Raw genomic sequence first — 23,967 nt, forward strand, 5'->3', positions numbered from 1 at the left:
CCAACCGTTATTTGTTCGTGGAGGCAGCACAGAGGCCAGGAACTCCTTAGAGTCGCCTCCTGAGTTTTCTTAAAGGTCTTAAGACATGGAGCATAGCTTCATTTTTGTAAAAAGGGGGAGAAGAGGAAAGATTCTGGAATTCTATTTAATTTGTTTGAATGAGTAACATTATCACTGAGGATATTCCATGCCTAGATTTATATTTCCAGAGCACATTTTGAAGTCACTTACAGATTCCTGCTATTTTCAAGAAAAATCTGCCCACTTTCCAGAAGCAGACATGCAACAATTCATAATCTTAGGTTTCTAAAGATTGAATTAAAATGTCTGTCGGTCCAGCCCACACAGATAAGTAATGTACTACAGCAATCTGAAGTGCTGCTGCTTGGAACCGAGACAGCGTCATTTGGGCCACAAGGGTGCCTGCCATATGTGTTCGTGCTTCCTCACTATTTTAGTCTCGCTCTCTGCTGTCTGTCATCCATGTGAATACCGAACGCAGCTTTTCAGCTGTCATTCGGAACTTTAGCAATGTGATATCGAAACAGAATTATTAACAAAATGAGTGACTCTTAAATGTATAAGAAAACCCTCAAGCCATTTTATTAATAGCCATTATTTCATATATCCACAATACTGTTGGATGTAAATTCTAGCATTAGCAAAGTGTAAATGGATTAAAATTTAACACGAATATTACAAACGTATGTGCCAAGCAAAATATTTCCTGACACATGTGTAAAGCCATGATCCAAATTGCTTTGCGGAACAGGTAAACTCTGATGTCTGTTTTCTATACTTGTTTTGTTTATTCCAAGATTATGATTGGTTGCCAATTCTGAGTTGATTTTATGTATAAAAGAGTAGCAGATGTGTGTTTTATTGTAACATCACCTCTCTAACAAATTTACCTCTTATTTTTATTACATTAACATTTGCTGACAACTCTTTGAGTAAAGCTGGGTTAATTTGAGTTTCTTAGGCAAGGCTAGAAACTTTTCTCCTATATTAAAAGTAAGTGTTCAGGATATTTTAAAGGAGCTTTAATTTGGTTTTTCTTTTGTTGTTTGTATCTTTTCAATCTAGGGAACATGATCCCTTTAGAAATAAAGATCCAACACCTGCATTATTAAACGTGCTTGCATGTCCATGTTCTTATAATTATCTTTGTCTTCTGTGACTGTCATCATTTTTCTTGGCTACCTTTTGGTACCCTGGAAACTCTCGAGAGGGGAGGAGGACTATTTTCCTCCAAACATCTCAAATCAGTGGAAAATAATGAGATTGAGCATTTGTCTATCTCTACATCAAATTACTTTTGAAATCACAGTTCTTCTTATGAATCTAACAGGGTCAATAGGCCCTCTTTTCAGAAAAAGCCAACCCGCTCCAGCGAGAAACTGGCGATGAACCCCATCCTCCACCTCTTTCAAGTCACACAACTCACAGAATCTCCAAGTTCTTCCAGTGCTACCTCTTAAAGCCACCCACTTCCTCCCTGCATCACTGCTACCTCTCACGCCAAGGCTCCGTCTTCTTTCCCTTGGTTAATGGTGACCCGTAAACTGGTCTCCCTGCCTCTAAGAATTGCCTTCTTCCATGGTGCTCTCCATACTGGAGAAAGAGTACAGCTGGAAAGTATGGCTGGCAAGCAAATTAGGCTTTGCCCCTCCCTTGTTCAGATCTTCCCCTGACACGCCACTCACCTTAGGGTAATGTCCGTGTTTCTTCCCAGGGAATTTCCTTTTCAGAGGAGCAGTTTAGTATAGTGGATTACAGAAAACACCAACCTCAGAACTGCTTTGAAATTTTTGTTAAAATGTCAATTCCATAGGTTTGGGTTGGGGCTTGACTTACTGCATTTCTACCTGTTAGCTCCTGGGTGATGCTAATACTCTGGGTCCATGAGACTGTGGGAGACAGGGTTAGAATATTTTTTCTCATGCCAGACTGGCTGGTGCTCAAATCCCAGTGTGAACTTAGAGACATCCCTCAGCCTCTGTCTCATTTTTTGTCTATAAAATGAAGATCATAATGGTGCTTTTTTTCCCTTAGGTTTGATGTGAGAAATAAATGTGTTGGTATATTAAAATCACCTACAGCAATGCCTGGCACAGAGCGCTATTTAAATGCCAGTTTCTATTATTATAAGTCAAGACCCTGAATAATTTAGCATCTACCTTCTTCTCCAAATCAACTTTTACTATTGCACTGATACACACACACACACACTATTGCTGATCAACACTGAATGATCTTCAACAAATGAAGAACAGGGCAAATGCCTCTTTTCTGTCGGGCCCCCCTAGGTACTTCCCGCAAAGCACTCTCCTAACTCACCTCAAGTATCAGCTCCTGGTGCTGCATTCCCTGGGAAGAACTGACCGGCCATTCATCTCTCAAGTCTATACTTCATTCCGCTTTTGTGTTTCTTATGCTACCAATGTACCCTACTGGGCACACATTATAATATCCCTCATTTACCAGGTGGGATCTCCTAAAGACCGTACGGTCCATTTGAATAAGGAACCGTGACATTTAGGACTGAATTCTAGCATCCTGAAAACTCCTATGAAGGTGGCAGGTGACCAGTAAAGAATAATGTATTAATGCATTTCCAAAAACCTATAAAATGAGACATAGGCATTTGATCTGGGAAAAGAAAAGCCTTGATCTGGTTGGAAAAAAGGGAAATGTTGGTTAAAACAGGGTGAACTTCTCTCCAAATGCTGCCTCTGGGGTGGATTGTGAACCCATTGGAAAGAAAATAGTGTGTATGTGTGTAAATGTGTATACATACAAGTATATATGTGCACACATTTATGTACATATGCACACATATATATTTCCATACTCGCTCTAACCTAACGTCTATAGCCATCATCATTTGCTCATTTAACTCATACTAGATAGTGAAAGAGGCTGAAAACTGTACGTGTGGCTCTTCAATGGCTCTTCTCAGGATTAGTTTGTCTGTGTGAAAGTTCAGACCTATGGTGAGGATAAGGTGAATCCAAACCTATAAGAATGCCTTACTAGTTCATGGTATTTCAACAACAAGAAGTTTTAAATTCATTAAATAAATAAAGCTATGGAGTCAATGGGGAAATGACATTGTGATATGAAGAAGAAATTTGAGGTTCTGAAGTCTGATTCATGCTAAATCCTCTGAATGTGGGCAGGTTCGTTCGCCTCCCTCCTTAAAGATAGACTGAAAATAGCTATATTGTAGAATATTAGATTAGATTAACAGTCAAAGTGGTCATTTTCATTTTTATTTCTTCTCAAACTCTTTGTCATAATTCAGGGTCTAGCAGACCGTGGTGCTTTTTATTTCAATTTGCATGGACTATCTTTTTCTATTTATTCATTTTTATTCCATATGTGTCCTTACAGGTGAAGTGAGTTTCATGTACTGAGTAGTTGGGTCACAGTTTTGTTTATCTGTTCAGCCAGTCTACATTTTTTACATGGCATATTTAATCTGTCTGCATGCCAGGTGATTATTGATAAGTGAGGACTTACACCTGTCATTTTGTTAAGTATTTCAGGTTGTTTTGTATATACTTTTTTTCTTTTTTCATCCCTTATTGTTGATTATTGCAGTTTGGGGATTTTCTGTAGTGAATAATGTAATTGTTTTCTTTTTCTACTTTGTGCATCTGCTGTGTCAGTGAGTTTTATACTTGTGTGTGTTTTCTTGATAGTGATTTTCACTTCCAGATGTAGGACTCTGTGGGGCATTTCGTGTAAGGCCATTTTAGTGGTGATGAATTCCTTCAGTTTTTGCTTGACTTAAAAAGCTTTATTTCTCCCTCATTTCTCTAGTATAAGTTTGATTGCTATAGTATTCTTAACTTGCATTTTTTCAGCATATGTAATTACAGTCTCTTGTGGCCTGTTAAGTTACCACAGTTCCCTGTCTAGTTGCTGGTCTAATGGGGATCCCCTTGTATGTGACTTGGCATTTTTCTCTTGCTGTTTGGAGAATTATGTCTGTCTTTGACTTTTAACAATTTGATGATAATATGCCTCAGGGAGAACCTTCTTGGGTTGAATCTATCTCAGGACCTTTGAACTTCCTAGATTTGAATGTTCATATCTTCCCTTTTTTTAATTTCTAACTATGCAACTTCAAAAGACTTATCTTTAAGTTCAAAGACTCTTTTCTCTGTTTGATCAAGTCTACTATTGAAATTATCCATTGTATTTTTTTATTTCATTCATTGAATTCTTCACCTGCAGGATTTCTATTTCTTTGTTGAATTTTGTTTTCCTGATTTTGTTGAATTATCTATCTGTATTTTTTTTTCATCTCATTGAGTTTCCTTAAGATCATTATTTTGAATTCTTTCCCCAGCAATTTGATGATTTCCTTTTCACTGGGGTCTGCTACTACAGAGTTATTATTTCCCTTTGGTAGTGTTATATATGCTTGCTTTTTTTGTCTTGTGTTCCTGCATCATGCACATGGTAGAACACAGCTTCCAAACTTTCCAGAGTGGCTTTTGTAGAGAAAGGCTTTCACTTGCTCTTTGGGAAGGGCGTGGTGACTGTTTCTAGGTAGGTGAATTGTCTCCGTGCAGCTTCCTCAGCTGCACTCAAGCTTTGCAGTAACTATGGCCTCCTCAGTTGCCTGTGCCATAGAAGTTTGTGTCAGCAGTGGTGATAGCATAGGTTGTCGTGTCAAGGACTCTTGAGGCCCTCCTCATTTTCCCTACAATGGGGAAACTTAGCCAAGGTGATCCCTCATGGCGTCAGGTATGACAGGGCCTATAAACAGCTACAGTGGCACTGAGTTCCAGGTACAGGTGCTCAAAATATCTGTGGCACCAGAGTTCTAGGTTCAGAGCCTCGCAGACCTATTGTGGCAATGGGGTCTTGGGGTGGATGTTTACTCTCTCTGGCAGTATTGGATGTGGGTTACCCACAGAGTGAGGGTCTCTGATTCTGAGGCATTCTTTAGCCGCTCAGACCCAGGGTGCTGGGTTGTCGCTGTGATTCTACACCTGGAAAAAGGGCACAGAACTTGCCTGATTCCAGGGCAAAGGGGTGTTCTGTATTTGGACTAAAGGATCGGGATATGGCTATAATTCAGGAACCTAAGAAAATGGGGTTCAGTGTCAACACAGTTCCCAGGGAATGAGAGAACATCTAGTATTGACTCTAGACCCTGTGCCTATGGGGCTCTAAGGTATACTAAGCCCTGTGAGGCCAATGCATTTGCAATAAGTATTCCAGAAGGTGGAGCACAGCTGTCATTTGGGTACTGCAGAGGGCATAGAACTACAACACAGCAATGACTCCACTCCCTGGGAAAGAGGTTTAGTCCACATCCAGGGAAGTCAGATACAAGGTTTGTTTGACCTATAGAGCTTGGTGTCTTAGCTCGGCCACTGCTCTGTTTCCTTGGGATATGGGGTGCTATGTCAGTTCATCCCTGGGATGTGGAGCTGTTCACTCAGCCAAGGCACTAATTCCACAGGGAGTGAGGTAGAATTTCAGCCCAGGGCTGGAGGATGTAAGTTTTTTGGGTGGCATAGGCACTGTGTCCCTGGGTTGCAAGGCACTGCTTCAGCTTAGGTACCAACTAAGCATGAGCACTCTGGGTGGCCAAGGCACTGTTTTCTGGGATGTTTTCAACTTATGCGCCAGGGAGGTGTGACTGCTTGGGTAGTTAAGGTACTGTTTTCCCAGGAAATAGGATATGCTTCAGCAGCAGCAGGGGTAGGAGTAGGTGAAGTGATTCCACCTCTACTTGGTCTCATGGGAAGGGACGTAACAGTCATTCATAGTATGGCTTCGGGATGTGGGCCTTTCAGGCTGGAGTGGTTTGGTGGCAACTTACCCTGAGGGATGAAGTGAAGCCATGGCTACTTACCCCTTGAGGAACACTCCAGTTCCTATTTCAAGATAGCATAGCATAGCAGCCACAGGGCCATGGTGGGGCAATGTTAGCACCTTCTTCAGGTGTGTGGGGGGGGGGGGGCATAGCTGTGTGGACTCCAGGCAGCTCTTCAAGCTGGACTTGGTCCTTTTAAGGACTGCAGGGACCCCAGTGGCAAGGTCTGTAAGTGTCCAAGGTGCTGAGAGGGGTTGCTGGGATGCTCCTGCTTACTTCCTTACCACAGAGAGCAGTTTCCCCTGGTTCCCAGCTGATCCCAGTTGTGGGATAGGGGCCAGTATGTCCGGCATTTCCTTCCATTCTTTATGTGGCCATCCTGAGTTTCTGTGCTCCCCTGGGTTTCTGCTATTTCCTGATATACTCCAGCACTCTTCCTCTGTCCACTTTCACTAAGATGTGGCTGTTGATTCACTGCTCTGGCAGTTCTTGCTAGGGGACAAGCACCAGGGCTTCCAACTGGCCACCTTGCTAACAGTTCTCCGACTAATCACTCTCCTGATCAAGGTGTCAAACTACTTACCATTTGGGGGTCAGAGCCAAAAAGTCATAGATATATATAATTCATTCATTCTTACATTCATCAATTGATCAAGCCGGTATAAATCTACAAAAAAAATCAGTCAAGATGTTCAATTTTCTTTATATCTCAAAACTTTTCATTGTGCAAATGTCCAGCCAGGATTCATCAATTTTGACTAAATGCCTCAGAACTAACCTAATGCTTCCAATTTTATGTAAGATTTTTTTCTTTACATAAAGATCAACACTGCTCTTGCAGATTTGTGGGTATAATTTACATTTCAGAAAAAAAGCATCTGACACCAAACTATCATGCTGTCTAAATTAAGATTTTTATTAAAATGATTCCCAGTTTTGTAATCATATTCAATCTATTCATTTGTTTCCTTAAACATTTTGATAGTTATACTAATACAGAAGATTCTAGTCTTTGACCTATAATTTTTTTCAAATATTGAAGAATTAAACTTTCATTTTGTTCTATATTTTCCTTAAATTTTAATCAAAGTAAGGGGAGAGGGAGGGAGGGGGGAGGGGGATGGGTGCAGGCAGAGTAATTGGTGGGACCACACTTACGGTGCATCTTACAAGGGTACATGTGAAATTTACTAAATGTAGAATATAAATGTCTTAAACAATAACTAAGAAAATGCCGTGAAGGCTATGTTAACCAGTTTGATGAAAATATTTCAAATTGTACATAAAACCAGCACATTGTACCTCATGATTGCATTAATGTACACAGCTATGATTTAATAAAAAAATAGAGAAAATAATTTTTTATCAAAGTGATACATTACAGCATGCGATTTGAAAATTACTGAAATGTAAAATTTTAAACACTCCTTAATCTCTCATAAGAGGCTTAATCATTTTAGCATATCTTTTCTTCTAAGCTTATTTCCTACTGTTTAAAAAATATTTATATAATTGACATCACTCTGATTATTCTATTTTGTACTTTTTCCACTTAAAGCATTATTATGAGCATAATTTTACCTTGCTGTTACTTTTCCAAAACATGTTAACCACTTCTAGTAATCTTTTAAAAGTCATTTATTAAATAATTCTACTATTTTTTTTTATTAAATCATAACTGTATACGTTGATATGATCATGGGGCATCATACACTCGCTTCATAGACCATTTGACACATTTTTATCACAGTGGTTAACATAGCCTTTCCGGCGTTCTACTATATTTTTTAAGCAGTTTCGGCAAAGTTCTTTTTAAAACCTAATAACTCTTAAATATACTTAAACATCCAGAAAAGCACAATTAAAAGCACAAAATATACTTTGAAACTTGAGATCAGAGGTCAGAAAATGCTTTTTTAAAGAATCAGGAATAAAAAAAAAGAAAAAAAAATCAGGAATATTTTAGGCCTCAAAACTACTCAACTTTACTGTCATAGCTCGAAAGCAGTCTTAGTGTACTAATGAATGAGCATGTGGCTGTATTCTAATAAAACTTTATTTACAAACAGTAAAATTTGAATTTCATGTAATTTCATGCCTCAAAAATATTACTACTCTTTTGAGTTTTTTTTAATCATTTAAAAACATAAAAGCTGGGCCCCGCCTGTGGCTCAGTGGGTGGGGCGCTGACCCTGTATACCGAGGGTGGCAGGTTCGAACCTGGCCCCAGCCAAACTACAACAAAAAATAGCCAGGTGTTGTGGTGGGCACCTGTAGTCCCAGCTGCTCGGGAGGCTGAGGCAGGAGAATTGTGTATGCCCAGGAGTTGGAGGTTGCTGTGAGCTATGTCGCCACAGCACTCTACTGAGGGCAATAAAATAAGAATCTATCTCTAAAAAAAAAAAAAAGTAAAAGTTATGCTTAGGTCTCAGGCCATACAAAAACAGGCAGTGGCTAAATTTGCCCCCTGAGTTACATATAATTGCAAATCTCTGCATGAGAGCCTAGTTCCAACTAGCCTGCCTTCCCAGAGTGTTAAACACTTTGAGTACATGCATATGTATATATTTTTAAGAAGAGGGAAATAGCTTTTACTAGAAACTTATGGAATCCTTAAACTATAATTGATTAAGAATCATTATTCCAGGTAACATACCCTGTTTCCCCGAAAATAAGTGGAAAACAAAACTTGCATGAGAGACCAAGCCCGGCCCCTCTGAACTGAGCTATTCTCCGTGAACGTGAGAGCCCGGACCCTACGAAGTTCCTTTCCGGCTGGGTCGAAGTTCCTTTCCCGGCTGGGTCGGGGCAGGTGCAGGGAGCTCACTCCCCCAGGGAGCACAGTTAGGCCTGCTGCACACTGGCAATCTCCAAGGAGGAACTTCCTGGAACTTGGGCTCCAGGTGAAGTGCGCCTTTGCCTAGGTAACTACCAGTTAAGTCACTCCTCTAGTGGAAGAGCAAAGGGACCTTTATCCTCAGTGCTTTCAAAGGAGAGAAATTTCTTTAAAGAGCAAGCACAGAAATCTGGAGGAAACAGAGGTTCTCTCCTACATCTATAACTCCAAAAAGCATTCTTGGTCTGTTTTAAATTTAACTCATCAATAAAAATTGTTGTAGGCCCAATAAAAGAGGCTGTTAGTGAAGAGAGTATGTTACAGGTCTGCCTCTGCAGGGTGCTTCTCGGTTGGCTGAGAAGAAAACGGGGCTGTCTCCAAAGCAGTCCTGCAGGCTGGAATCTGCACCACCAGCACGACTCTGTGGCCTGCCTTCTGCTTAGGAGACGTCTCCCACCTCTTCTTAGAGACTACCTGTGTTCAGTCTGCAAGGCACAGTTCTAGAAGAAGCCTTGCTTGAAGTTTTCCAGAAATCTCATGAAATTCCCAGTGTGTACCTCCAAGCACTTCCACACAGCCTCTCTCCTTTCTTCTCCCACTCCCTTCCATTCAAGAACATTTACTGAGTTCTCAGCTCACGCTGGGCATGAGCGCACTAGAAACCAGGAGTCTGTTGTTGAACACAGGGTCTGCCCTGCCTTTTTTTTGAGACAGTCTCACTGTGTTGCTGTTGGTACAGAGTGCTGTGGCACCACAGCTCACAGCAACCTCAAACTCTTGGGCTTAAGTGATGTTCTTGCCTCAGCTTCCCAAGTAGCTGGGACTACAGGCACCCACCACAATGCCCGGCTATTTTTTGATTGTCACTGTTGCTTAGCAGGCCACGGCCAGGCTCAAACCTACCAGCGCCGAGCCTGCCCTGCCTTTTCTGTCAAGCAGGAGGGACGGTGACCAGAGATAAAGCATGCTGTGGGAGGGACAGCACCAAGAGCTATGAGAACATACAGCCAGGGTCCTGTCTGGCAGAAGTGGGGTGGGCTGGCTGTCTCCCTCCCATGCCACCACATACGTTTCTCATACGGTAGAGATCTGGTCCTATCTTTACTGCCAAGCACCATGGGAGGCCCAGAGTTGGTGCTCAAGAACTTTTTATGAAATGTACAGAACATATATTCAGAGAGCTCTTTCATACTGTTGAATTTCAACATGGAAGAGACAGACTGAGGCAGATCCCGGACTGTGAACAATTTTCAATGCTATGCTAAAGTGTTTGGGTTATGGAGGCCTCTGAAAGCAGCGTAATGTGCAGATAGGTCATTTAAAAACTCTACGTTAGCCTCTCTATTTAAAAAACACAAGGGGAGGGCGGCGCCTGTGGCTCAGTGAGTAGGGCACCGGCCCCATATGCCGAGGGTGGTGGGTTCAAACCCAGCCCCGGCCAAACTGCAACAAAGAAAATTAGCTGGGCGTTGTGGCGGGCGCCTGTAGTCCCAGCTGCTCGGGAGGCTGAGGCAAGAGAATCGTGTAAGCCCAAGAGTTAGAGGTTGCTGTGAGCTGTGTGACACCACGGCAACTCTACCCGAGGGCAGTACAGTGAGACTCTGTCTCTACCAAAAAAAAATTAAAAAAAACACAAGGGGAGAGGGGAGTGATTGTTTCTATGGCCACACATCCGAATTCCTTCTTCCTACATTCATTTAACATGCACGTGTGCCAGGCTCTCTTTTAGGTGTCATCGACGTGGCCCTAAACAAGATGGGAAAGGTCTCTGCTCTGAATGACATGTCGAAATGTTGTAAAAATTCACACATTAAGTGATGTGTAGGATGAAACCTAAAACACTAAATTGTAACCAATATTTCTCAACTAATACTGTGAACGTGCCGTTTCCAAGGGAATAATAACATATTCACACCCCACTTCCTTATGCACAGAATTAGCATAAAACCCCGGATTAACATGTCATGTTTGCAAAGCTGTAAACACACAACTGCTGAGTGACTCCTGCAAGTATTTTGGCTACAATCATCTTCCTCTGATGGATGTTGAGAACCAACATTGCCTAAGTCTCTGAGACTGAGAACAGATTAAAAAGGAAATTAAATTAAAGCTGGCTTTAAATACCAAATGGGCCCCCCTCCACCACCACCAACAACAAATTTTAAAGTGTGAAAAGAGTAGCTTATAATTACTGATGAGTGTTATCACCAAAGCATGGGATATAGTTCTGCCTTATACCTTCTAAAATCACATTCTGATAGTAAGTAGATCATTTTGCTTCAGGCATAAATACTGGAAAAACTAGTTAACATCAACATCTATCCCCCAACACCCCCTACACATACACCACACAGCACACATTCTCGTTAACACTCACGTACACACAAATACCACACATGTACATACATCACAACCTCATTTTTAGGTGAGGATCCAGAAAAGAAACCTAAATGGAGTTTTGGGCTTTTCTGCTCAACCTCCGTAGTATTCCAATTGTAACTATAATAAACCACAGCAAATAGAAATCGAGTCACCTTGAATGCTGGAGGGGATTTGAACACCCTTTTGAAAACAGCTGTTTCATTTTGTGCAGTGAGAGGCAGCTTGGGTTCAGGCAAGGAACAGACCTCTCTGTTTATGTACATGAGGCTGTCCCTGGTCAGCAAGTGAAACCTAGAGGGACAGATGAAAAGGGGGTGTTCATCCTTTTCTGTTTTTGACAAATTGCATTAGTGACCAAAGCTATCCTTTCAAAAAAGCTTTTTCCCCATTTCAACATAAAAAAAAAATAAAAATAAAACAAAACAAATAGGAGACTGGAAACCTGAATTCTGGTTGAAGCTCTGCCAGCTATAATACTTTGTCACTTTTTTTTTTTTTACAGTTTTTGGCCAGGGCTGGGTTTGAACCCACCACCTCCCATATATGGGGCTGGTGCCCTACTCCTTTGAGCCATAGGCACCGCCCCTTTGTCAGCTTTTTTAAAACAAGGAAGTCAGTTTGCCTCTCTGAACTCGGTTTTTCTCATTTGTTAGATGAGAATGACAAACCAACAAATTTCTAAAATCCCTCCCAGCTCCTAGATTTAGTGGCTCTGTGAAAAATGGGCTTTTACAGGAGTGAAATAAGACAAAATGACCACAGCACTAAGGGACTTAGTCCCTAAACCCCTCAGCCCACATCTGTGGGGGATTTCTTTCTTCTGAGTTTTCCTACAGTTCTCCTACTCTCCTTCCTCTTTCTCCTTCTCCTCCTCCTTGTTCCAATGATTGAGATTTAATTTTTAGGAAACCATTACTGGAAAGACTAGTCGGCTGTAAAACTAATTTATTTCAAAGTAAAAGTTAATTTTCTTCTGGAGAAGAAAAGTCATAAAGAAACAAATTGTGCAAAATGACCCAAATGGTGATAAATGTAAGTCGATTTTAAATGTGGCATAAACCAACATCTAATTTAGCTGATGTTAAAGAAAATCTCTTTCACTTCTGTTTAACAACTTGGTCCCAAATAGGCCACTCATTGCCAACTTGTAATCTAGTCTAAAAAGGAGCTTGTTAAAATTCACGTAGATTAGAAATATGAGTATTTGCTGCTATTTGCTAATTTTTATTTGAAAGATACATACATTTCATTTTTTTCTAATTTTTCTGGAAAGACTAACTGTATAGATACTGTCTTTGGAATTTAGTTTTCAGAAAACAAGGATTTGAAACTGATCTCTCCCTTCTAGTTCTTGCATTCTATGACTTAAAAACAAAGCAGTTTAAATGAAGTAAGTCCAAAAATAATAATAATAATAAATAAATGAAGTAAGTCCATTCTTTTTATGTTTATGATTTCAGTTAATATTTGAAATAGGCTACTCATTCATTTGGTACAAAATCCCAAAGGTACAGAAGGCTATAAAGTGAAAAGTAAAGCTTGCTACCATCCCTGTCTCTCAATCATGCTGTGTCTTGTGGTATCTTCAAGAATGACTCTAGGTTTGCATTTCCCTGACCATTACAGATGATGAGCGTTTTTTCTCGTGTTTGTTGGCATTCAAGCATATTCTTGGGAGAAGGTTCTGTTCTTGTCACTTGCCCATTGATTGATGGGGTTGCTGCTCTTTTCTTGCTGATTTTCTTGAGTTCTTTGTATATTCTGGTCATTAGCCTTTGTCCCGTAAGTAACATGCAAATATTTTCCCCTATTCTGAAAGTTGTCTATTTGTTGATTGTATCCTTAGCTGTGCAGAAGTTTTTAAACTTGATTGGGTCCCATTTATTTATTTGTGTTGTTGCTGCAGTTGCCAAGGGTATCTTCTTTATGAGTTCTTTCCCAAGGCCAAGAGTTTTTCCTACACTTTCCTCCAGGCCTTTTATCGTTTCATGTCAAAACCACCTAGAGATACCACCTAACACTAGTGAGAATAGCCCACATGACAAGGTCCCAAAGCTGCAGGTGCTGGCGTGGGTGCAGACAGAGGGGTACACTGAGGCACTATTGGTGGGATTGCAAACTAGTAAAAGTAAACTTCCCATTTTGACCTTGCAATCCCATTACTAGTTATCTACCCAGAAGAAAAAAAAAATCATTTTACCATAAGGACATTTGCACTAGAATGTTTATAGCAGCTCAATTCACAATTGCAAAGATGCAGAAACAACCCAAGTGTCCATTGAACCATGAATGGATTAATAAACTATGGTATATACAATGAAATAATATTCAGCCGTACAAAAAGATACTTTGCATCTTTTGTATTTACCTGGTTAGATTTGGTGAACATTCTCGTAAGTAAAGTATCTCAAGAATAGAAAAGCAAGTATCCTACGTACTCAATACTAATATGAAAATAGTAGACCAACAACCACAGGCCCACAGGAGAGAAAAACACAATTAAATTCAAGAAAATGGGAGAGAGGAAGGGAGAAGGGGGCTCTATTAGTTCCTAGCTATCAGGTACAATTAGGGGAATATGGCACACTTCCTGGATGAAGAACTTAGCTACAACTCAGACTTTGCACTTGAGTTTACCAATGCACATAAGGTAACTTAAATCATATGTATCCTCAGACTGACCCATAATAAAAAAAAAAAATTGACTCTGGGTATTTTTAAATTAAATATCAGTTGATGAGAAGCCAAGTTTGATTTTGATCAGTACCAAATGTTAGGGCACTATTGGGATAACAAATCATTATTTCATTAAATTTTTGTCATTTTGCATCCTATATATAAACTTTCTTCATCACCAATGTTGGTATTTTTCTACCTCATAATATTTTCTAAGATATTTCACTCTGTATTATCTCATTTGCTCCAAAGCACCATCTATGAATATAATTTCCAATGTTCCACCTTGGTAAGCAGATTATAAATGTCATGATGTTTATATGCAATATTTACATGTAACCTACATGTTACATATATGTATTCAGATACTGTTAAAATGCCTAATAGTATGCTAAAAATGGAGTAGTTTTATAAAATGTTTCTGTGAACTATTCCCCCCAAAACATAAAAGTTGTTCAACCAGAAGTTAAGAGTAGAGAGGCAGATTTGAAACTTGATCAATATGAGAAGGAAGGACAAGGGCACATGAGCCCTCTGACCAGCCCTCAGTGACAGGTGTCTGGGCTTCACGGAAGTGCCTGGGGTTGGGGCCTTCACAGGGCTGGGAAGGGCCAGGAGAGCTTCTGCTATTAAATGTCTAACCCTACCCCTCCTGGCCCTCTGCAGAAGCAGTAAGAATCTAAGACTACAGTGAACACTGTTTTTGAAAATAGAACAAAAATATATAATGAGACAGTGGATATCTGCTCCCTACTACACCTATCAGCCAAACTGCTGGTTGACTTGCAAAGAGATAGGCCTACTAGTTCAGAGGGAAAAAAACTTAGTGTATGTCAAGTGAAAATCAAGGAAAGGGTGCCCAGCACATACTTACTTAGAGTGCTTTTAGTCAGTATGCAAACCATAATGAGGTCTCCCAACAGAACATTCCAAGCCTGGAAATGCCAGAGCATGTTTTCTTGGCCTTGCATCATCTTCACTTTCAATTAAGTATAAATCCTTTAAAAATTACCAGCAGTTTGACATGTCACCCAGTAAGTGCTGAGTGCTGCTTGGCTGCAGAGCAGAATGAGGAAGACATGGTGATTGCTCCCAGCTGGCTTCCATTTTGGTTATAAGGGATATAGCAAGTCCCCAAACATTTATAATACAAGGCAGAATATGAGAAATACCTAAGGGAAACACAAAAGGCTTTCTTTAAGTATATCATAATATAATGCATCTTACAAATGTGCCCTTACAAACCTTAAACTTGAAAATAGTTTCAGTCAAAAGTGACACAGAGCACATTGACAAGATCTTCTTTAGAAGGCCCAGAAATGAACTCGTCTTTTATTATTATAGTTTATGACTTTTAAAGAGGTTATAAACCAACAGAATCTATAATACACATTAATGCCAGGATAAATGAAAGCCAATATATTATTACATGGTTAGACTTGGAGTAATCTCAAGAAAGAATGATGTGATTGATTAGGAAATCTTATTTATTAATCTTGGTTGAATAGCTGAAAGCTCTTCCTAACTAATTTGTTTAACTGGGGCTGTCAGTTAGGTAAATCATAGATTTAAAAAACTGCTTTTTAGGCTGTTTAGATAAAGCATAGATCTATCATTTTATATTGGCCACCTTCCAAATAAAGTATACTCTTTATTTGATTGGACAGTTTCCAATACTATGCATGTATTACTATAATAGAATAGAAACTTTCTTATATGAGAACATATTTGTCTTAAATATCATACAAAATTATTTTATTTGATTCTCCTACATCATGGGGAATATATGCTTTTGGTTTTTCAACATTAGTAGGGTTGAGATGAATGAACTGGATTGTGATTGAAGCACTCTGCACAGCTCCCCTAAATTCCTGGATCTGGGGTTACTAACCCAACCTTCTCTCAAGTTGCTGTTTAAATTGAATTTATTTGTCATCCATTTAAGATAAATTAACCAAGTGAGGATTGATTCTTCTCATCACTCATTATTAAAGGGCATTAAAATTTATTTTTAAAATCCAGAAAAATAAAATAACCTTCATGGTTTGATAGTAACCAATTCATAATCTCTTTATAAATCATGATATTGAACTCAAGAATGGAAAAAAGAAAGATGCAAAAGGCGATGTCCTTCCTCTCTGATAAAGCATATTCTTCCAGGCCATGGCAAATTTTTTATGTGATGTTATGCCTCCCGAATATGTGGCCCTGTGGGAGCTATTCAGCTGTTTAGTACACATTGGAGGTGATTAATGCACGTTACAGGTTTGGTCCTTACTTGGTAGACTTAGTTTCCAAAATAGCAGATCCTTGTTCTTCTGAGATAAACTTGCATATGTCATCAGATACAAAGGAGAAGCCAGTAGAAATAGAATGAAGTAGCTGCATCAGTCACGCTCCCTCCCCATTGCTGAAACCAACCGATACCATGTTCAGACATTAGCAGTTGCATACCAATGGGGGGGCAGGGACCTTTTGTATTCACATGTCCTTGACCCCTTCATTGGTGTGCAACTGTTTTGATTTTTTGGGTTTTTTTTTTTGCAGTTTTTGGCCTGGGCTGGGTTCAAACCCACCACCTCCGGCATATGGGGCCAGCGCCTTACTCCTTTGAGCCACAGGCGCCGCCCTGCAACTGTTTTAATGAACATGCTGAAGGGGTGATCTCCAAATAGAAAAGAAGACAGGAAAAAAATAAACCTGACACAATTAAAACCTTAGGGCAGTGTTTTTTCAACCTTTTTTCCTCATGGCACACTTGAACTTAAAACGTTTAAACTTCCACAGCACACTTAAATTATGTTGTTTAACATAATTGTTAACATAATTATGTTGTTATGTCAACAAAAAAGTAAAAAAAAGAATATACTTATGTGCTTTGAACTAATTAATGATCTTTAAAATTTTTCACAGCACACTGGTTGAAAATCACTGTCTTCGAGAATTTTACAGAGTACTTGCTGAATTTTCCAAGCAGCATAGAGAGGAAGAGAGGGATCATTGTGGATTTATATTAAATCTCTAGTGTCCATTCACAGACTCCATCTTTAGGAAACAGGGTTGATTGGTGGATTCACATACAAGAAATATTGACCCTGCCCCTCCCATGGGCTGAGCCTATGCTATAAACTCTCAGGTGAACTATCTCTTTTAGTTCCATCTTTGCTATATTAAATTTGTGCACTAACTCAAATCTACAAACAAGCCTTTGAGGAGACCCCGAGGCAACCTAAGAACTGAATCTCTCTTCCCAAACATCTTGTACAGGAAAAAGAGCAAGTTTGCAGGGTGTAAAAGGGCAGACTTGGCTAGTAACTACAGAAATGGTCGTGGTTTTTTTGCAGGGGCGACCCCAGTGATTAATTTGAAAGCACAAAGTTGAGATCTGCGTAGACAGAGATCTAGAGAGAGAACTCAGTTTCACCTTTAAAAAAGGCAATACCAGTCTTGACAATTTTCTTACGTTTCAACGAGGGAAAAGAAATCAAAGTTGGTATTAAACCTATACATTTTTAAAGAGTCCTACATTTTTACTTTTTAATATAAAGTATTTGATAGAATATTGATATACTACATAATTACATATTGTTATGAACTTTACACATAATAGCTACCATAGTTACATGATTCCGAATGTAATCTCCAAGAAAATCCTATGAAGGTGAAGCATTTTTTTTCTTCTCTTTGTGAGTGTCCATAGAACAAATTAACCAGATGGAAACCTCTAGTCAGCTGTTTTGTTTCATGGGAGAGCAGTTCTCATGTCTCAGGAGAATTTGCATTTGACCTCTCCACACAAGACAGTTAGCTTCCAACGAACGGGGTTTGCAAATATGTCCCTAGAGGCTAATATCGAACATTCCACCACAATCCTGTGATGCTTGTTTTAGTTTATTTTTGATTGATGGCCTGAAGTTATGGCTTTAGTTATTTTTAAGATTGTTTGTTGAGTTTTTTTCAAGTAGTTTTAAGATATGTTTATTGAGGGAGGAAAAAAATGGCCTCTTTCATCAAAACATAGACTACACTTACCATTGCACATTTTCCATCAAGCCAAGGACACCTGGGGGAACAAGCAGAGAGAAACAAACAAGGGGGGAAAGCAAAGAGAAACCTAAAAGTAGAGCCTATTTACCAACTATTCTAACTCCTTTATAGCTTTAAGATATGTAATTTTTTTTTTTTCTGTAGAACATCTACTTATCCCATGTGGCTTAGTTAACACAGACTAAAAGTAAATTTGGAGAATTAATTTTTCTCACCATATATTATTTAATTCCCCTAGATTTTGTCAAATTCAGTCGCTCATTATGCCAAAAACATTTCAGCCAACCTTGTAGATATCAGAAGACAATGACCTTGCAATCCCGGGAGATATGGTTGTCTCTGAAATCATATGCATAGGCTCAGAAAGGTCCCAACAGAGATTGAAGTACCCAATCAAAAGGTTAAAACTGTAATGCCCCATATTTAGAGAAAAATCTTTTAATAGTGTCAACAGATTATCCATCTACTTTTTCCTTTTCTTTGATATTTCCTTAGCTGTTATTCAAAGGGCACCTTAGATGTTCTCTTCAGCCACTTTTGCAGAGAAAGTGAAAGATCTGTCCCAGCCATGGAGGGGGTGCAGGGGGCCTTAGAGCTTTACCTTCTTCTGTTCCTTAACCTTTATTCTCAGTCCTTTCACATATTTGCTACATATGTAGTAAGAATTAATTCACTATTTAAATGAATATGTGACGTGCAAAGTTGTAATTCTTTATCCCTTATTCTATTGATGGAATCCTTTGCATATGTGTTTTCATGGGTTCTGGTGTTGGACTCTGGTTCTTAGAGAACAGTAAGTTTCCATTTATTTATTTATTTCATCATAAAGCATTTGCTGAGCTCTGACTTTGCCTCTTGAGATACACACGTGAAGCCAGCAACATTTTTTCCCTTAAGGAGCTAACAATGGAGTGAGGGGACACACAGGACAAAACAACGGTTATGTGTCTAAGGAAAAATAAACATAAGCATGAACTATGAGAGCAGGTACTTGGTCCTGGGGGATCTGAGAATGCTCCAGAGAGAAGGATTTTCACCTGGACCTTGACTGACACAGAGAATCATGAGATTGAACAAGGATGGATCATAAGGAGAAATAGAGACGGGATAAAAGTCATGTGCATAAAAGGACAAAGTGTATTTGAAGAATAGGAATTTATAGCCACTGCCAGTGATTATAAATGTGTATGTGGGATGCATGTATGTTGAGAGTCTGGTGCTGGCAATGGGCTGGAGATAGAAAAGTGGAGAAAAGAAGGTAGTGAGGGTCTCAATGCAGAGTAACTGAGTTAAAGAAGAGCTATTAGAAGTTTTTCCCCAGAGAAAAAAGATGATCAAATGGGTCTGAGAAAGAATTTTTTGGAGCATTGTGGAGGAGGCTGTGGAACTTCCAGGGAAATTGACCTTGTCATTAAAGAACAAAGTTATGTAGTAGGAATGTGTTTGGTTCTACTCAATAGAGTAAGAAATCCTTAAAATATCTTCAGTTCATTGTAAGCCACCAGGTTTCATAGAGATATGAGGAAGGCCTAAATTAAGATTTAAACAATGCTTCTAAGGTAAAATCGATAGCCTGTGATAATTCATAAAATTATATACGGGGGGTACAGGGAGGAATAAATGATCTAAACACTTGCCTTAGAAGACCAGGTGCATTCCATAAATATGCACCATAGATGTTTGTAGAAAGCAGAATACCTTGCTCAATGAGGCTTCAAAAATGCTTTTGACTGTCCATCAGCCACCATCTGCCCTTAGAGCAATAATTCAAATTCTTGAATGAGAAAACAAGGTAAATGAGAAATGAGAAAACAAGGTAAATCCAGTTAATTATAGTTAAGATTGTAATTAAGATTTTTCATTTTTATTTTCTTTCTTTTTTTTTTTTTCTTAGAGTCTCCCTCTGTTGCCTAGGCTACAGTTCCTTGGCATCAGCCGAGCTCAGAGCAACCTCAAACTCCTGGGTTCAAGTTATCATCCTATCTCAGCCTCCGGAGTAGCTGGGACTACAGGCACCTGCCACAATACCCAGCTAATTTTTCTATTTTTATTAGAAACAGGGTCTTGCTGTAGCTCAGGCTGGTCTCGAACTCCCGAGCTCAATGGATCCTCCTGCCTTGGCCTCCCAGAGCTCTAGGATTACAGGTGTGAGCCACCGGGCCCATTGCAAATTAAGATTCTTCATCCAGTCTCTATCTGTATCCAAGTTTTGTATATCAGTCAGACACACTTTGAAGACTTCTACATGTTGCATTAACACATCCCAAGAGCATCTTAATATTCTTTATACCATTTAAGTTAAAATTCTTCCAACTTCTTCCCTAAAGAAAAACAGAAACAAATCTACTTTACAAAATCAATAAAAGACCTGACTGGTCAATTGCAATAGTCTTGCAGCAGTCCCAGTTGAGCGCAGATGTATTTATACAGGTGAAGCTACTCTGCATAGCTTGATGAAAATTAAACCAGAAAGCCCTGCAGACTCTAAAGAACAGTACATTTTTACATATATTCAAAAATAATATTTGTGGCATTATATGCAAAGATCATGTATAAGAGATAAAAGTAATCTTAAAAACCATCTATTGTATGTCCTCTATTTTAAAACATATAATCAATGTGGTTATTTTATAGAGCATTACCTATCTTCATGGAAAATGAAAAGCCGTAATCAAATCAATGCACTAATTTATAATTGGTATTTAGAATAAGAATCTATAGTAATTCAACTCCCTCAAGTTATAATACAAAGAAATAAAATTTTCTCAAAAACACATCAACAGGGTCCTTGAAAACCAGAATGCAAAACTTACATCATAGTATACTTCGACTCCACCATAGGAAAGTAAAAGCCCTCTTATTTTAAAAACTTATAATTTATGATGGGAAAGGAATAAAACGTATATAAGTAGTCTGTCACTTGTATGATGCTGTGTAACTGAAACTCACGCATATTGGAACCACGTCCTTGTTTTGCACAGTTTTATGGTAGCTGAGTACTGAGCAAAAGAAGGGAGATGGGAGAGAGGACGTGAGTTTGTTTTCTCCCGCTCCTCCATCCTGCATCTCCCTCAGCTGTCTGCTCATACATCCTCTCCCCAAGCATCCCGGGACTCCTTGTTAGCACCGTAACTTCCAGGACCACCATCAGCACCCAAAACTCTTTCCTGGATATTGCTGGATGAATACCACTTCTGTTTATTCATCATCCACTTGTTCTAACATTAAAAAATAAAATGGACATACACAAAAGGCCTTCAAAAAATTGATGGGAAAAAGGTATACTGTGAAAAAGTGACGCATGATTTCAAAATTCCTTTACACCAAAATAGACTTGTACTAACTTGTATGTCCAAAGAGAATTTAGTTGGAGGCACTAAAAGGAATGACATCAGTTTTAAAAGAGCCCCTGTCAATTCTGCTGAAATTGAAGCAAGAACAAACATCAAGCTTATGGTGAGGCTTAGGTGGAAGAATGGTGAAATCATTGATGCTTTACGAGAAGCCCCAATGTCATTTCTGACTCCAGGGCTCTCATTTTCACTCTTTTTTGTGTGTGTTGATGAATAGAGATTCTTAAATTTCATTTATTAATTTTTTCCCTAGAAGGCTAGTACTTTTTCTGCCTTGTTTAAGAAATATTTCATGCTATGAGTTTAGAAAGATGTTCTCAAAGAGCTGTTTTTTGTTATAACCTTCAGACCTGTAGCCTATTTGGAATGAATGTTTTGTGTATTATGTGAAGTAATCTAGTTTTATTTTTTATATGGAAAAAATACAATTAACCCAACACCATTTACTGAAAAAAAAACAACTTTCCTGCCCATCCTTCATCACTGTCCCTTAGGTTATGTGTCCTTGCTTCTGACCTCTCCATGCTGCCCCAGTTACTCAAGTGTTTAATCCTCAAACTGCCCATTGTAGTGCTATGTACTGCTTTGAGTCCTTATTCAGCAAAGTCTTTCAATCTTGTTTTTGTTTAAATGTGATTTTACTGTTGGTGATCTTCTGCATTTCTTTATAAGTTATAGAATAAGCCTGTAAAGCACCATTAAAATTAGGTAGAATTTTGGTTTGCACCCATAGAGCAAATAGAGGAGAAAAAGAAAATAATAGTGAGTCTTCCCATCTATAAACGTGGTATATCTCTCTTATCTGGGTTTTCTTTATATACTTTCAAAGTTCTTTTTTTTTAATTTCAAAATATTAAGGGGGTGAAAATATTTTTGGTTACATCTATCACTTCCGTAATGCTTGAGTCAGCAAGTGTGCCCATCACCCCAGAGTTCACCGTGCCCGTCGGGCAGTTTCCACCCCTGCCATCCTTCCTCTCTCCCTGGCTTGATTTCCACTGGGTTTTGCTTCCGTCTGTTCACAAGTGTGCTCATCAGTTAGGTTGAATTCAATAGCGAGTATGTGTGGCGCTTGTTTTTTCATTCTTTATATACTTCACTTAAGACAGTGGTCTCCAGTTTCATCCAAATTGTTGCAAAAGGCATTAATTCATCCTTTTTTATAGCTGAGTAGTACTCTATGGCATACGTATACTAACTTTTGTGAATCTACTCATGAACTGACAGGCACTTGGGTTGATTCCACATCTTTGAAATTGTGAATTGTGCTGCAAAAAACATTTGAGTACAGTGTCTTTTTGATAAAGTGACTTCCTTTGTGTAGATGCCAAGTAGGATCTGGGGTTCCTGGATCAAATGGGATCAAATGGTAGCTCTGCTTTTAGTTCTCTAAGGAATTCCTCCTGTTTTCCATAGAGGTGGCGCTAATTTACAGGCCCACCCACAGTGTATAAGCATTCTTTGCTTGCTGCACGCATGCCACCATGTATTGTTTTTGGACTTTTTAATAAAATTCGTTCTAATGGGCAAGATGATCTATGATTATTGTTTTAATTTGCATTTCCCTGATTATTGCTGATGCTGAGCATCTTCCCATGTTTGTGGGCCATTTGTCTCCCTTTTTTTGAAAAGTTTCTGTTCATGGTTTTTGTCCACATTTTAATGGATTGTTGGTTTCAAGTGAGTATCTGTTCTTATCAGTTTAAATTTAATCATTTTCGTTGTAGAGGTATCATACATTCTTATTTGATGTATTGCAACATATTGAGTATTTTTAAATGATTTAAAATTTTATTTTATGTTTGCTGATATTACATGGAAATACAATTGATTTTGTATATAGATATTTTAAACAGTGATTCTAACTACACACTTATAAATTATAATAACTTACTATAGAATCTTTTGAATTTTCTCCACAGTCAGATCCTCAACAAATAAGTTCATTTGTTGCCTTTCGATTCTTCATGTGTTTCTTTTTCTCATCTCACCGCACAGTCTATGAATTCCAGTATAAAGCTGATAAAGTGATGATTGTGGATATTCTTTTTCCATTTAAAATCTCGGGGTAAAAGCTATCAAAATTTACCATTAAATATAATGCATGCTACAGTTCTTCAACCATGTTGAAGAAATTGCTTTTATCCCTCATCTGCTAAGAATATTTTTTTAATCATAAATTGAAGTCAGATTTCATGAAATACTTTTTCTATAGCTGCTCTTTTCTTTGGTAAAGACAGTGAAATACAATGATTCTCTTTTAAATTTTAAGCTGAATTTATATTCCTGAAATAAAATCAACTTGATCATGATATTAATTTCTTCATATATCACTAGATTCAGTTGGTTGCTATTTTTAGTTTATTATTTATTGCCACGAATATTACTGGTCTATAATTTTTCTCTCCCATAGTGTTCTCAATTTTTGCTATCAAATTTTTAATGAGTTCAACATTAACTGGGGTATGTTCCTGGTTTGTAACTACTTGGTATAATTCTTACAGGCTGGGCTTGGTGGCTTATACCTGTAGTCCAAGCACTCTGAGAGGCCAAAGTGGAAGAATTGCTTGAGGATAAGAGTTTGGGACCAGCTTGACCCCATTCCTACAGAAAAAAAATAAATCAAGTAGCTGGGCCTGGTGGCATGTGCCTATAGTGCCAGTTACTTGGGAGGCTGAGGCAAGAGGTTTGCCTGAGTCCAGTGTTCAAGGTTGTAGTCAACTATCATTATAACACTGCAGGCACAACTGGGTGACAAAGCAAGATCCTGAATCTGAAAATAAAACAGCTCTTATACATTGTAATTACAAATCAACTTTGCTCAAGATTTC

At 38.7% G+C, this 23,967-nt stretch overlaps 1 protein-coding gene across 1 annotated transcript in view; it reads left to right on the forward strand.

Moving 5' to 3' along the window:
- Positions 1 to 23,967, forward strand: part of FHL5 (four and a half LIM domains 5) — a 41,299-nt gene that overhangs the window by 365 nt on the left and 16,967 nt on the right. The gene's annotated exons all lie outside the window — the stretch shown is intronic.

The sequence above is a fragment of the Nycticebus coucang genome, chromosome 5, assembly GCF_027406575.1.
Source record: "Nycticebus coucang isolate mNycCou1 chromosome 5, mNycCou1.pri, whole genome shotgun sequence".
NCBI classification, from domain to species: Eukaryota; Metazoa; Chordata; class Mammalia; order Primates; family Lorisidae; genus Nycticebus; species Nycticebus coucang.